Source organism: Pongo pygmaeus, chromosome 1 (assembly GCF_028885625.2).
Source record: "Pongo pygmaeus isolate AG05252 chromosome 1, NHGRI_mPonPyg2-v2.0_pri, whole genome shotgun sequence".
NCBI lineage: Eukaryota > Metazoa > Chordata > Mammalia > Primates > Hominidae > Pongo > Pongo pygmaeus.
This window is the reverse complement of record NC_072373.2, coordinates 186,091,343-186,101,652: the sequence shown is the minus strand read 5'-3', so window position 1 is coordinate 186,101,652 and position 10,310 is coordinate 186,091,343. Positions and strand designations below refer to the sequence as shown.

General features: G+C 40.0%; 1 non-coding gene across 1 annotated transcript; it reads left to right on the top strand.

The window, feature by feature from the left end:
• Positions 1-1,291: 1,291 nt before the first annotated feature.
• On the top strand, positions 1,292-1,393 carry LOC129023125 (U6 spliceosomal RNA). Its single transcript, XR_008496684.1, has one exon. It is a non-coding gene; the product is annotated as a U6 spliceosomal RNA (small nuclear RNA).
• Positions 1,394-10,310: the final 8,917 nt, after the last annotated feature.

Genomic DNA, 10,310 nt, shown 5'->3' with positions numbered 1-10,310 from the left:
CCTACTTAAAGGTTTAATAGAACACGAAGGAGGAGTCAGCAAAATGTTTGCAAAAGGGCAGCCAGAGAAATAAAAGGAACTGGGAGAGTGTGGTGTTTTAGAAGACAGGAAAGATAATAATTAAGGAGAGAGTTCAGGGTAATTCTAAGAGAGCAAATGAAATGATGGGCCATGAACTCTAAGCTCGACAAATGGGGAAGTGAAGACAAGAAGGGAGTAATAGAAAGAAAGGGGTCAATAAACTGATATTCAAATGAAAGGGAAGAATAGTTGCAGTTGGACTAGCTTAATAATGAGCTGGAAGCATAGGTGCTTGTGGTCAGAAAGTAAACTATCTGAATTAGTGATTTTAGAAGTAGAGAGAATTTTAGGTCATGATGACAAGATCCAGGGGGTGACTGTGAAGGTAGGTGGTTGAATAGTAATGTAGGAGGACATGGGAGATACTCTGGGTCTCTCTTGAGGACTCTGAAGTCACTTAGGGTGATGGCAGTACTCATGGCACAAGAGAAGACAGTAAGTCAAGTGCCACTGTCTTCTGTGAGGTAGGGAGATTACAGTTACCAATCACGGAGAGAGTAGCAGGGGTTTTCACAGAAGGGTGGAAAAGCAGTGGACTCTGAGTAGCACTGGGAAGCATCCTCATCTCCTGACAGTACACAGGTGTAAGAATATGAGTGGATCTCTCTTGAGGGAGCTGCAGGGTAAGTGGTGTAGAGAGAGCCAGGTTTAGATAAGGCATGAGGTGGAAGGAACATTCAGAGGAAAGTGTTTGAGGGCGCAGGAGAGTTGAAATTCCAAAGGGCAAATGGAAGGTTTTGGCAGGGAGAGAAGAGAGGGATTGGATACTTCCACACTTAAGGAAGTATGTAGCATTTTAGGAATGATAGCTCATATAGGACAAATATGGGAAGAGACAAGCTATCTATATTTGGAGCTTTGACCTATGAAAATAGGAATGAAACTTGATAGGTTTAGTCTCACTTAGCCCTCAGAGAAAAGTGGACGCAAGGGCTTAAAAAAAGTCGGCTGTGGTCTGGAAAGTCCTGCAAACATTTCTTTTCACACAGAGATGCGATTAGTCATAGGAGATGCAGCAGAGGATAATAGTAGGGAACAAAAAAGCTTGAAGTTCAAGGTTCTTTGAGGAGACGGATGAACAGTGGCTCTAAGAAGATTGGATTAGACCCAGGATCCACTGGTACCCTGTTTAATCAAGGCTTGGAGGTCTGGATGTTTGTAGCTTGAGATAGGGTAGGTGTGAAAAGAAGGACTGAAGAGTGGCCCAGGAGTGCTTCAGCAGCACATACACTAAAATTGGAATGATACAGAGATTAGCATGGCCCCCTGCACAAAGGATGACACAAACATTTGTGAAGCCTTTCATATTTAAAAAAAAAAAGAATGGCCTTTTCTTTTTTCTTTTTTTTTTTTTGAGACAGAGTCTCGCTCTGTAGCCCAGGCTGGAGTGCAGTGGCGCAATCTCGATTCACTGCAACCTCCACCTCCCAGGTCAAGAAATTCTCCTGCCTCAGCCTCACGAGTAGCTGGGATTACAGGTATGCTCCATGATGCCCGGCTAATTTTTCTGGGTATTTTTTAGTAGAGATGGAGTTTCACCATGTTGGCCAGGCTGGTCTTGAACTCCTGACCTCGTGATCCTCCTGCCTCAGCCTCCCAAAGTGCTGGGATTACAGGGGTGAGCCATCGCGCCTGGCCAAAGAATGGTCTTTTCTTGACCCTAGATCTATAGGTGCAGATATAGTTTAGAACTTCGGATATCTGTTGTATTACAAGTTTTAATTTTACTCCCCAAGTATAGAAATAACACCTAAACTATTATTTGTAAATATTTTCACTTGTTCTTACAGGTTAAATATTTAAATTATTTGGGCCATTTTCCCCAAATTTTACTCTTATTTTAGCATATTCTATATTTGCTTAATTTTTAATTTAAGTAATTGTTTTTATTAAGTTAATGTCAACACTAAAAATTGGTTTCGAGTTGGTATAGTGGTAGAATTCAGAAGTCTTAACAAAACTGAAAGTTGTCACATTTCAGGAGGTAAAGTATAAAGCTTAGTTTTTAATTTGTCCTTTCCTTGCCAACACCTTATAGAATCAATAGAAAATACATTAGCAGAACTAGGCCAGTATCATACACAGTGCACTTTCCTCACCACCCTCAGCTCCTTGTAACTTCTTGCTCCACTGAATTTCTGAGAACCTTTTTGTCTCTAACTCACTTGGTACTTTTTATGGATATATTCCATTCTTTTCTCTCTGTGGAAGCTCTTTGTTTTTTACCTACATATAATCAATTTAAGATGCATATTTTTCCACATTTTAACAGCTCTGAAATGGGGATGCATCTTATAATCTAAACTATCTTTGATATGATAATGTACAGTACTTTGTATCACTCCCCCAAACAGCCTAGTATAATTCCTAACACACAGTAAGCACTGAACAAATGTTTGTTTATTGATTGATTATATGTAAATTAAGAAGAGGTCATATAATTCAAATTATTACTTAAATACAAATGTTAACCTGACCTCTAGCACACCCTCGAACTCTTAAGGTTCATAAGTTTTTAATTCAATAAAATGTGAGATTATTTCAAAAAAGAGGAAATGGGCCAGGCATGCTGGCTCATGCCTGTAATCCTAGAATTTTGGGAGGCTGAGGCAGGTGGATCACCTGAGGTCAGGAGTTTGAGACCAGCTTGGCCAACATGGCAAAACCTCTACTAAAAATACAAAATTAGCCCCGTGTGGTAGCGCATGCCTGTAATCCCAGCTACTCGGGAGGCTGAGGCAGGAAATTGCTTGAACCTGGGTGGCAGAGGTTGGCGTGAGCCAAGATCATGCCACTGTACTCCAACCTGGGCAACAGAGTGAGACTCCATTTCAAAAAAAAAAAAAAGAAAGAAAGTAATGAATAAGGAAAATTTAATTATTTGCTTGCTTTTATAATATTTAAAAATGGATTTAATATTTAAAAGGCATTCCTTAATAATACCTACCTTACTTTTGTGTAAAATTTGTCCCCCCAAAAAAAATTCCTGCAACACAGGAAGAAAAATCTATTAGAAGAGAGAAAGTATATGATTTACCTGAGTTCTACAACTAGTCAATGTCTTGGCTTCTTGCTTATAGTACTTGTTCTTTTTACTAGACTCTGTTGTTCCATGGAAAGGCAGATATACAAAATGCGTTCTTAAATGCAACCCGTTTTTGCAGTGTTTTTTAAAAGTAATTGCCATGAAGTGAAATTCTAACTGCATATGTGCTGCTGCATTCATTTCTTTCTAGTCTTCAAAAGAAAGAAATGGAAAAGATACGACAGAGCTGAAGTATAATTGCTTATTAGATGTCGTTAAATGAGGGAGGCAGTAAAAAGTGAAACTAGTATTATTGCATAGTAAAGAGCACCTTATTTAGCTCTTGGGAAAGATAGAAGGATATTTACTGCAAAAATGCAATTTTCGCCGACTTTGAAGGAATCATCACAAGAGTCAACCCATTTTCCAACTTAGGACCTTTAAGTCATTCCCATGATGTGTTTCTATTCCTTTGTCTCATGTGGCTCCTCTGCAATTTCTCTTTCGTGCCACTCCATTGCTTAGCTTCTATTCGACTTTTGGAGGAATTTTCACTGCTACATATTGATTTCTGGGCTCTCCTTAGGTTAGGTTACCCCTTTCCTGCTTTTATTTTTATTGCAATAGTATCTTTTTTTTTTTTTTTTTTTGAGATGGAGTCTCGCTTTGTCACCAGGCTGGAGTGCAGTGGCCCAGTCTCAGCTCACCGCAACCTCCACCTCCCAGGTTCAAGCGATTCTCCTCCCTCAGCTTCCCGAGTAGCTGGGATTACAGGTGCGTGCCACCATGCCCAGCTATTTCTTTTTTTATTTCTTTTTTTTTTTTTAGGGACGGGGTTTCACCATGTTGGCCAAGATGGTCTCGATCTCTTGACCTGAGGTGATCCACCCGCCTCGGCCTCCCAAAGTGCTGGGATTACAGGCGTGAGCCACTGTGCTCCGCCTGATCTTCCCTTTTCAATTATTTCTTTATATTTAGTTAGTTTGTTTTGCTTTTTTAGCCATGTTAACTTTTTGAGAAGGTTACTTGATCTGAGTTTCAACTATTTTATCTGTGAAATATGGATGAAAATACCTACCTATCAGGGTTTTTTTTTGTGAAAATTAAGTGACACCACTTACTTAAAAGTGGCTAGTGGAATACCTGCTTCATTTCATAGTTGGTTCTTCATAAAATATTATTCAGTTCAGGCTGGGTGCGGTGGCTCACGCCTGTAATGCCAACACTCTGGGAGGCTGAGGCGGGCAGATCACCTGAGGTTGGGAGTTCAAGACCAGCCTTACCAACATGGAGAAACCCCGTCTCTACTAAAAATACAAAATTAGCCAGGCACGGTGGTGCGTGCCTGTAATTCCAGCTACTCGAGAGGCTGAGGCAGGAGAATTGCTTGAACCCGGGAGGTGGAGGTTGCCGTGAGCCGAGATCACGCCATTGCACTCCAGCCTGGGCAACAAGAGTGAGACTCTGTCTCAAAAGAAAAAAGAAAAGAAAAATTCAGTTTAGTACATCCCTTCACCGTGAACTCACTTTAATTCCTTGCCATGCTCTTGTATTAAATGTTATTGCCCGTAATTTACTCAAATTTTCCAAATTCATGTAATCTTCTTGTAGGCCGGCCATGTAACTTATCTGGACACTTTGAGAGTGTAAAGGGGCAGGCACCATCAATTATTATGTTAAGACAACAGGTGTAAATTGGGACAGTCTTAGGCAAATTAGAATGTAGCCTATCAGCCCTCTCCTGGCTATAGCAGACTCTGCTTTCTACCTTGGAATTACTTTCATGGTGCCCTTTTCAGGACCCCATTTCTTTTCTAACCTCTTCGCTGTGTATAAATTTTCCCCTTTGTCACCACCACTATCAGTACCTATGCTTGGAACTGCATGTATTTACTTTCCAAACCACCCAGTCTCCTTCACCGACTTCTCCATTTCCGTCAAAGACTAGAGCACACTTCAGAGTTTATCTCTAATTTTCCATATTCCTTCAAGTCTCATATCCAGTCAGTTGGCAGTTTGTTTATTTAATTCTATAAGTCTTTATTGAGCATTTACTTTGTGCCAGATGCCAAGTAAAGTGCTAGGGATAAAACTACAAATAAGACATAATCCTGATGTACAAGAAGCTCATTTTTTTTAGAAAGAGAGTTAAAGCAGATGGACGCAGTAGCCCACGCCTGTAATCCCAGCACTTTAGGAGGCTGAGGCGGGTGGTTTGCTTGAGCTCAGGAGTTTGAGACCAGCCACGGACAACATGGCAAAACCCTGTCTCTACAAAAAAAACATAAAAAATTAGCAAGGTGTGGTGGTATGCACCTGTAGTCCCAACTTTGGGAGGCTGAGGTGGGAGGATCCCTTGAACCCCATAGGTGGAGGTTGCAATGAGCCAAGATTGAACCACTGCATTCCAGCCTGGGCAACAAAGTGAGATCTTATTTCAAAAAAAAAAAAAAAAAGAAAGAAAAAAAAAGGAAAAAAGAAAGAAAAAAGTTAAACATGTAAAGAAATAATTACAATACAGTGTAAATGCCAAAAGAGAGTCTTTGGTATAGTGGAGATGCTAACATGGAAGTTATCAACTCTGCTTGGGGTGGTTCCAGGAAGGTTTTGCAGAAATAAAGACAAACTCTACCTGTAGGTGATTGTATGAATTAATAAACATGTTATTACCTACTGTATGCTAGATACTATGTTATGTACCAGGAATGCACTGATAAGTAAGACAGGCATCGGCCCTGTCTCTCTGGAGTTTATAGACTATTAGGGAAGGCAGATGGTATAAAAGCAAAGGGTATTAAAAAGGAGAAGAAGGGATGAGGCATCCTGTGAACATACAAAGAGGGAACTAGCCAACAATGCTTCCAGTTCCAGAACAGTTAAGCTGAAACCTGAAAAGATGACCAGGATTAGCTAGGTAGCTATTAAAATAGGTGGAGGTAGAAATTGATAGAAGAGGGACAGAGCAAAGTCTTAAAGTGAGAGCATGCAAAGCACTGAAGCATTGAGAGAAGACCAATATGGCTGGAGAGCAGAGAGAAGTGGAAATGCAGGTGGATGTCAGAACATACAAGACCTTGTGGATCACATTAAAGATTTTAGGAATTTATCCAAAGAATTTATCCAAAGGTCAATGGGAAGCCTTTTTTTTTTTTTTTTTTTGAGACGGAGTCTCGCTCTGTTGCCCAGGCTGGAGTGCAGTGGCACGTTCTCGGCTCACCGCAACTTCTGCCTCCTGGGTTCAATCAATTCTCCTGCCTCAGCCTCTCGAGTAGCTGAGAGTACAGGCATGCGCCACCACGCCTGGCTAATTTTGTATTTTTAATAGAGACGGGTTTTCTCCATCTTAGTCAGGCTGGTCTCGAACTCCCAACCTCAGGTGATCCACCTGCCTTGGGCTCCCAAAGTGCTGGGTTACAGGCGTGAGGGAAGCCATAATTTAAGCATTAAAAGTGATATACAGATTTGCTATTTTAAAAAGGAGGCTGTTGCAATAGCTTGGACAACAGGTGATATTGGTTAAAAAAATGGAGAAAAATGATGGTTTTTAGAAATATCTAGGAGGTATAATGGCAAAATTAGTGGCCGGGCGTGGTGGCTCACGCCTGTAATCCCAGCACTTTGGGAGGCTGAGGCAGGTGGATCACCTGAGGTCGGGAGTTTGAGACCAACCTGACCAACATGGAGAAACCCTGTCTCTACTAAAAATACAAAATTAGCCCGGCGTGATGGTGCATCCCTATAATCCCAGCTACTCGGGAGGCTGAGAATTGCTTGAACCCAGGAGGTGGAGGTTGCAATGAGCTGAGATTGTGCCATTGCACTCCAGCCTGGGCAACAAGAGCGAAACTCTGTCTGAAAAAAAGAAAGAAAAAAGGCAAAATTAGTAATTGATATGGTATGGATGGTGGAAAAGGAGTAGTCAAAGATGACTCTCAGATTTCTGCCTTGAACCACTGGTTAGCTGGTAGGGTTATTTACTGAGTTGAGGAACACCAAAGGAGGAGACAGTTTGGGAATGAAGATGATGAGTCCAGATTTGGATATGCAGAGTTTGAGGTGCCAGTGAAATATTCAGGTTACGTAGGCTATTTGGTATGAGGGTCTGAAGCTACAGATTGAAGAGCTTTAGGTATATCCATTGTAAGAAAGCCATAGGAGTAAATACATTTACCTCAGGAAAAACTCAAAGTGGGAAGAGAAGTGTACATTTGACATAACCCTGAAAAACATTGAATGGTCCATAAAGAGGTGTCAAAAATGGGCAAGAATGAGCTACTAGTGAGGTAAAAAGAAAATCAGAAAGGTGTGATGTCCACAAAGTCAAGGGAAGAAAGCATTTCAAAGAAGGAATGTTAGATAAAATGGGAAATAAAAATTGATAACCTTACTGAGAGCCATTTTTTTGAGGAATGGCAGACAGAAAATCCAGATTGATGAGTTTGAAGAGTAGGTAGGAGGTGAAAAAGTAAAGACGGGGTCTGGAAGCAACATTTTCACAAGCTTGACTGGGAAGAAGAGGGAGGAAAGAGCATTAGAGCTGGAGAAGGATGTGGATGAAGGACTAAGGAAGATTTTTCTTTCTTTTTTAAAAAATTTCTCTCTCTTTCTTTTGAATGAGAAATACTTGAGTGTGTTTAAGTGCTGAATAGAAAGAATTATTAAAGAGAAAGAGATTGGAAACATGAAAAAGGTGCTACAGGTGCAAAGACCCCTGAAGAAGACCAGGGCTCCAAAGCAAAGTGGAGTTGTCCAGTCTTTCATTGGAGGAGGGCTTCTTCCCTCTTTGTACCGGGAGAGAACAAGGAAAGAGGGGATAGGTGCAAGTAAGGGATGTGAAGTTGAAGTAGTTTCCACTTGACAGCTTTTAATCTTTCAAAAATGGTTGCTTAATAAATATTTATTGAGTTGATGAATGAATACAAGCAAATAACATGACTCTGAAATCTGCACACTTCCCTCTTTTCCTCCAGAAGCATTCTATTGTCTAGAGAAGCTTGGGGATGACAGTGAAGGTGAGCAAGATTCAGAGTACTTTTAGGAAGAGGAAGAAGGATGTTTCCAAATCAAACAATAAGGATGCTAAAATCTTGCTCCAAATGGAAATCAGCAGGGAATAGCCGCTCTGTTGGATAAGGTGAAAGCAAAATGGCTGGCTATCCGTTCTATACAGGTCTGTTCTGATCTATGCTTTAAAAAAAATCCTTTTGAATTTCTAGAATTTTCAAGCCACAAACTTGCACTTTGAGGGGAGAGCATGGAACTCTCACCTATTGAACCCTTACTATTTGCCAATAACTGTGGTGAATACCTTTCATTTAATCCTCATATCAACTTCATGAAGTTAACATTGTCTGTGTTTTAAGCTTGTGGAAACAGAGCTTCAGAGAAGGTAAATGTGACAAGGTCATTCAACCAATAAGTGGTAGAAATAGGATTCAAACCCAGCTGTGCCTTCAGTTGCTCTTAACTATGATGCTATATTTCCATGAAATTTTAATAACTCTCATCACTGCAAATATTCTTTATGACACAACTCTTGAGTAAATTGTTCGCTGACATACCATGGGCATTATTCTTGTAATATTTTCCACTCTTCAATATTCAATTTTATATCTTTTAATGTCCTACTTAAATCTTACCTTTGTCCAAAACACTTAAGGACATCCCAAACCATGATGGTTTCTCTGGTGTTTGAAAACCTACAACAGTTTGCCTGTATTACCCATTTGATATATTTTACCTACATTATAAAATTGAGTTTGGGTTTATTTAACCTTTCTTTTGATTATGAGTTAATGCTACAATTCTACAAGCTTCTTAGGGGACAGGAAGTGCATTTTGTGCCTTTTTGGGGGGATGGGGTGGGCATCTTTTACAGCTTTTTCCTACTGCCTTGATTCATACATAGTATGTAGTCAGTAAATATTTGTTGCTAGATTGCCAGACAGTCAATCTTGGCATTGATATTGGCCAAATGTCTTTGGGAGCTGCCTGCAACTACTTCAGAAAGTTTCTTGTTGGAGTCAATATGAAAAATGGAGGATTTATTATTTCTACTGTGAATTTATTTTTTCTTTTTGGGTGATAAAACTGGAAATCTCAAAAAGTCTCCTGGTTTGTGTGTTGGGCATAGATGGGGGAGATTCCTTTTGAAAGTGAGTGTAGAAAAGCAGACTTTTTATTTTGTAAAGGTTTTTTGAAGCTTACAAGTCCTTATATATATATTTTAAAAGTCCAAATTGCTCGAACTTGAAGTTCCCCTCCTCCTATCTCCTCCTTCAGGGCCTTTTTCTAAACCTACTTCCCTTAAAATGACTTTTATTGATTTTCACTCAATGAGAGTTATTCTTCAGAATGAGGATGGAGGGGTCAGAAAGAGAAATTTACCCTGTGTTACCTGTGGAATAGGTGTGCATTTGTATCCAGTCTTGCTTTATTTGTTCTGTTTCCTGTATCCAGAAACCCACACACTGGGGATCATTAGGTCCTCTGTGTCTTGGTCGGAGCTTGAGTACAGTATACTAATAGATCAATTTATGTGTTCATTCATTCAGCAAACATTTATTGAGCAGGCATGTCCTAGGCATTGGAGATACTAAGATGAATAAGACGTAGTCACTGCCCTCAGTGACCTCCAGATGTACAAGAAGACACCAGCCTGAAGGCAGCTGGGGTCAGGGAACCAGGCAACTGAATATCCTCCATCAGGAAATCCTAAGAGAATAAAAAGACCAGTCTTGTAACATAAATATAAACATCTAATCAAATTGCCAATTAGAAAAACATTTTTAAGAAAAGGCAATCTTTTACCAATTTGTCCTATGTTTCTTTTGCATTTTTTCTCCCTAATTTGTCTCCAGTCTTACTCATCTCCAGTCTACATTTAAAATTGCCTCCAATTTTATTTTTCTAAACCCTGATCTGATCATGTCATTCCTGTTTTGAGAATTTTCACTCATTCATTCTGCACTTTTTATCAATCACCTACTGGATGTTTCCAGTGAGTGTGAAGTGTTTGGGATGCAGTGGTACACAAGCAGGCCCTACCTTCAAGAAGCTTTAGAATCTAGACCAGTAGTACTTTCTGAATCTCGTCCTTTTATCTAAATCAGTTGAGTCCGACAGACACCAGTATCTGTTGTGCTAAGTACCATGCAAAACAACTAAGACAGAATTCTGCTTTAAGCAGATCAGAGTCTATTAG